The sequence below is a fragment of the Galeopterus variegatus genome, unplaced genomic scaffold, assembly GCF_000696425.1.
Source record: "Galeopterus variegatus unplaced genomic scaffold, G_variegatus-3.0.2 Scaffold2311, whole genome shotgun sequence".
Lineage (NCBI taxonomy): Eukaryota > Metazoa > Chordata > Mammalia > Dermoptera > Cynocephalidae > Galeopterus > Galeopterus variegatus.
The window spans coordinates 215,372-221,266 of NW_007728422.1; the positions used below are offsets into that span (position 1 = coordinate 215,372).

The window sequence follows — 5,895 nt, forward strand, 5'->3', positions numbered from 1 at the left end:
ATGTTCTCACTTATTGGTGGGAGCTAAAAATAAATAAATAAATTCACACACAAACACAAAAAAAACTTTGTGTTTTTGAAGACTTAACAACTACAACTCCTTGAAGTTGATACGACAAGCAAACAGAAAGGGCATTGTTGGGTGGGAGGGGGGAGAGGGAGGAGGGAGAGGGGTTTCGGTAATGGGCCACAATAATCAACCACATTGTATATAGACAAAATAAAATTAGGAAAAAAAAAAAGGATATTATTTTTTTAAAGGAAAGTGACCACCATGTCAACTATTATATGAAAATATAAAAATGCTTTGTATGAAATAACATGCAATGCATTTTAGTTCTATTTTCTTGATCTAAAAAAAAACAAAACACATTCCAAAAATCTACTGGCTCTTCATGCCACCCATTCTGGTAGCAAATGAGGAAAGTATTTCTAAGGCCCTCTCTATGCTGCCCCAGCCTGTAAGGTCCTATGAGCTCCACACTCTGGACCCCTGGAAAGGTTCATGGGAATAGTTATGGTCACTGCCACCCTTCAGGCATGTATCATTGAGAACTCATGCTAGGCCTGGTCAAAAAGAGTCTGTCTGTACCTTCCTTGGTGGGGAGCAAAGTGGGAGGTGGGGAGGGGTGAGTGCAGGCCTGTAGGAGCTAGTGGTGAGCCTCTGACTTCCCTCCCACCACACCTACCTGTCAGGGAAGCATGCAGAAGACTGTACAGGTGGGAGGTCAAACAGTCCAGTCTCAAATAATGTATTCGCTGCTCATCAGGGAACAGCTTTGTCTTTGAGCCATGTTTCCTGCCATGGCCCTGCCCAGGGGATTTCTGGAGCCACAGCTGTCATCTGGCCTGGTTGTGTACCTGCTGTGGATAATTGATAGTGGACTAGAGCCCATGTTGGGGTGGTTGTGGAAAATCCTAGCTCCCTTGTGCTGGGATCTCCTTGATCCTCTCCCTGCCTCTGTTACCTGTAACTTGAGCATACCAATGAGTATGTGTCGGTAAGCAAGTGCCATGCAAACTCAGCTGTGCAGGAGTTCATAGAGGAGAAGAGCAACAAGCAAAAACGAAAAATGTTGGAAGTACCAAAAGTACTACAGGCTCCTGTGGCAAGTAGCCCTAAAGCTCTGTGGGAAGGTAGGACTCGTGGAAAACATCCTAGAGGAGGTGGCTACGACCTGTTGGGTGCACAGAGATCAGCCTGGCAAATAGTAGGGGACTAGGGAAATGCCAGGCTGACGGTCCAGCTTAGTCACAATACTTGTGACTAATTATTATCCTCAAGATCACAATACTTTCCTCATTGTAGTATTTCCCACACTCTGTTCTCCACTGTGTTTTATATTCTTTCAGTACAAGAACTACACTTTCTTGTCGCTTTTTAATCCACCAGTGCCTCACAAATAATAACAACTAAGATACACTGAGGCTGCGTGTGTGCCAGGCACTGTTCTAAGCCCTTTACACTTAATACAACAAATCCTATAAGGCACAGACACTGAGGACCTTACTGAAGATTACACAACTAGTAGGTGGCAGGGCCAGAATTTGTAGCCTGGCAGTCTGGCCCCAGGCCCACCCCCTTCCTCACTCCACTCTACTCCAGCTGCCCACACTGTGAGTATAACAATTCCTAGGGAGGCTGGCCATTCCCAACGTGACTCTAGATCAGGCTGTGCTACTCCCTGGCTAGGGGGCCACCTAGGATGCAGCCTTTCTCTTCCCTGGGCCTTGGTTTCTCCACCCATAAAGGGAGATTATGTAGGAGGGAAGAAATTAACTTGCCCAAGATAACAGAGTTCCATGTGATGGAGTCACATTCGGGAAATCTGACTTCAAGGTCAGTTTGCTTAGCCTCCTACTCATTGCCCGGGGTGTACAATCAGCGCTTGTGAAATTCATGAGTAAGTGGTTGAATGAATGAGCCCTGCCCAGCTCTGAAGGGAAGGATTACTGGATTTAAGACATATTCCATCCAATACCAAAGTGACTGACTCATGCTTTCCTTGTAGGAAACTTCTAGAAGAATGTCAACAGCAGTCAATATATTATTATTTTACAAAAATTGGATTATATTTTACCTGCCCTTTTGAAACTTGCTTTTTCTCTTTACAATGTATATTGAGAGTCTACCTTCCAAACCTCAGGCGGGCACCATGGTGACCTACAAGCAGGTCCAAAGGAGCCCCTGAAGGTGAAAAGTGTCACAGAGCTTGCTGTGTCCAAGCTGAGGAAGAAAGACAAAGACAAGGTGAAACTCCCAGAAGCATGGGAACAAGCAAAAAGGACAAGGAGAAGAAGCGTGGCAGCCTGGACAAGTGCAGCCCCGCTCAGATGACCTTCCAGAAGATGCAGAAGAAGCGGCAGATGGAAAGAATCCTGAAGAAAGCCTTCAGACCCCATAAGCAGGGAGTGGGGGACTTCAGCAGACACCCGGATACCCTCCTGGTACATTGCAACATTCCCAGAGTCAGCCGGCAAAGTAGCCTCCTGGCCCTGGGTATGAAGGGGAAGCCAAAGGCAAAGTAGGGGTCATATTTAGTTCCTTTGGTGTTTCCTAGAANTGGATTATATTTTACCTGCCCTTTTGAAACTTGCTTTTTCTCTTTACAATGTATATTGAGAATCTACCTTCCAAACCTCAGGCGGGCACCATGGTGACCTACAAGCAGGTCCAAAGGAGCCCCTGAAGGTGAAAAGTGTCACAGAGCTTGCTGTGTCCAAGCTGAGGAAGAAAGACAAAGACAAGGTGAAACTCCCAGAAGCATGGGAACAAGCAAAAAGGACAAGGAGAAGAAGCGTGGCAGCCTGGACAAGTGCAGCCCCGCTCAGATGACCTTCCAGAAGATGCAGAAGAAGCGGCAGATGGAAAGAATCCCGAAGAAAGCCTTCAGACCCCATAAGCAGGGAGTGGGGGACTTCAGCAGACACCCGGATACCCTCCTGGTACACTGCAACATTCCCAGAGTCAGCCGGCAAAGTAGCCTCCTGGCCCTGGGTATGGAGCGGCATGAAGGGGAAGCCAAAGGCAAAGTAGGGGTCATATTTAGTTCCTTTGGTGTTTCCTAGAAACACTGTTTCACATGTGCCCTCATCTGCTGTGACAGTGCTTTTTGAAGCTGTGCTCCCTCATTCTGGGACTTTCAAGTAAGACTGTCCTTTCATTCAGTTTTGGTTTCTTGGTAGCACATAGAAGATAAACCTTTTTAGTTTGGACTGGAAAGTTCTGAATTTACCCAGAGGTAAAGGTCATTTCTGTGTAAATGCCATATAAAAATGCCAAATTGCATCTAACCCTCTGAGGCCAGCCACCTATCTTCACCTGGATGAGTCAGACTCTAGAGGATAAAGAACTAATGTGCAGACCCCCATGAGACCGTGCATGGGCTGCCCTTCCAAAAAGCTCCCTCTAGCTTGGGGCTTATGCTGTTCCCTCCAAACCCTGGGGAAGCCACTCACAGCTCTGTGGCCTTCAGACTGCCTCTGCATCCACTTGGCCAGTGAGACAACACAGTGTGGGTAGCAGAACCACCACCTATGGCAAGGATGGAATACATGCCTTATCCCTTTCTGAGCCTGTTCCTCCAAAACCCCCTCTCCAGCCACTTCTAATGGGTATTGCCGTGGCAGACATTGCTAATCAATCACAGCATTCTTTGTCATGGAACCCAGACCCAGCCTGCCTCTCACGCTTCCTCAACCTAGGGCTCCAAGCAGCGTCGCCTATTTATTCAGAGTTGGCACATCACATGGAGCCTGCCCTGGGACACCCCAGAAGTGACAAGACCAGGGCAGAACCCCAGCACAGACAGACCAGGGTACACAGTCAAATGGGAGGGTGCAAGTCCAATACAGGTTCTGGAGGGCCAGGATCTTTGAGGACCTACATGTACTAGATGAAGATCAAACTGCGTATCCTCTTGGGAGAAATGGTCTTTGTTGATATCGATACTAAAAGAACAACAAAGTCAGAAGAGAACAACCAAGTGTTGGATTTGGGGCTGTCATATGTAAACTACAGAATAAAGCAAAAATCAGTTTTTTTAAAAATATATGTATATATGAAGTCATTCCACGTTAGTACTTTTTATTTTGGGCAGCTGGCCAGAGCAGGGATTGAACCCTGGACCTTGGTGTTATCAGCTGGACAGTACAGGGATCCAAACCATTGACCTTGGTTTTACAAGACCGCACTCTAACCAACTAAGCTAACCAGCCAGCTCCAAAGCTACCTCGTTTTTAAAGGCCACAGATTATTCCTTTGGTTGTGCTTGAGTGAGGTATAGTATAAGTATTTTTAAAATCTTGTTACGAATAGAAATGAAGTTGTTTCCATACATTTCTAATTAGAAAACTTGCTGCATTAAGATTATTCCTTTGGTTGTGCTTGAGTGAGGTATAGTATAAGTATTTTTAAAATCTTGTTACCAATAGAAATGAAGTTGTTTCCATACATTTCTAATTAGAAAACTTGCTGCATTAAAAAAGTATGTATATATTTATACATATATATTTGTGTATTTGTGCAACTATCTTTATGGAATAAATTACTAGAAGTATAATTTCTGGGTCAAAGATTGTGCAGCTTTAGTTATCCACCTAATACAAAAGTACCCCCTCTTGTCATCACATAGTATTATCTCTTATTTTTGTCTTTTCCATAATCACTAGATGAAAAACGATATAACACTGTGGTTTTAATCTACGTTTCTTTGATTAATAGTGAGTTCAAGCATCTTTTCATGTTTTTTTTCCCCTTGGTCATTTGCATTTCTTCTTAAATTTCTTTGCTGTTGATTTTTTCTACACATTTGTTTTATTGGATTGTTAGTTTTTCTTATTCATTTGTAAGAGCTCTTTGAATTTAATGGACATTTACTCTTTGTTTTGGTTTTGTAGATATTTCGTCCCAGTATCTTGGTGGACTTTGACTAAGTTTGCATTTCTTTTATGTAGTCAAATTTATCTATACTTTCCTCTTGGTTTCTGAGCTTTGTAGCATGCTTCAAAAGCCCAGAGTCATACAAATATTCATTCACATTTTCTTTTAAAATTTTTATGACTTTTGTTACGCTTAAATTTTGGATCCATCTAGAATATATTTTGATTTATGGAATGAAGTAGGAAAGGCAATGATTATGCTAGGACCAAATAGTTTTACTTTGAAATAAAGCTTTTCACCTTTTGGCTTAGCACTTCCAGAAAATGCCAAAAAAACAGTGAATGGGAATGTGGGGAATGTAAGGAAACAGAGCTGCCTTGAGGTATCACTTAAGTTCCAAAAATACATTTGATTTTGGATATGTATACACCATTCGTTGATTTTGAAAACCACACACTGCCAGTGATTTTGTAGGGGAAATAACATAATTCATAAAAAAACAAAGCAAACAAGCCAATCTTAATTGGTATGACATAGGATTTTATAACCACATGCGTCGGGCACTATTTAACTAAGATATTCTTGTGGGCTTTAATCAAGTGGATACAATACTTATCGCAGTCTGTGCAGTTGTGCAAAAATAAATGGCATCCAACACCAAGCTGAACCAACTGTACGTGTGGGAGAAATTTTTTTATTAAGTAGCTAACTCCATTGTTGGTTCTCTATGGAAAAACCAAAAAAAAAAAAAAAAGAAGAAGAAGAAGAAGTTAGAAGTGCAACTAGAGGCCAGAGAGCTGGAAAGCAGCAGAAACATATAGCAAAAAGCAAATAGTATTAATTACAGGAATATTAGGACAAACCACCCAAACAGTCAACTGAGTGACAGAATAAGGAAGCCAGACCTTTCTGAGGTTAAAGCAGGCAGGATCCTAACGCCAAAGGAAAACAGATCAGGCCTGCTCTGGAGAGTGTTAATTGAAGCCAGAAAAGCCCAAATTAGTTGGCACCCCA

General features: G+C 42.9%; 2 pseudogenes; both read left to right on the plus strand.

Annotated features, from left to right (window-relative positions):
- The first annotated feature begins 2,155 nt into the window (after positions 1-2,155).
- LOC103597431 lies at positions 2,156-2,528 on the plus strand (annotated as a pseudogene).
- Positions 2,529-2,653: 125 nt separating this feature from the next.
- LOC103597432 lies at positions 2,654-4,934 on the plus strand (annotated as a pseudogene).
- Positions 4,935-5,895: the final 961 nt, after the last annotated feature.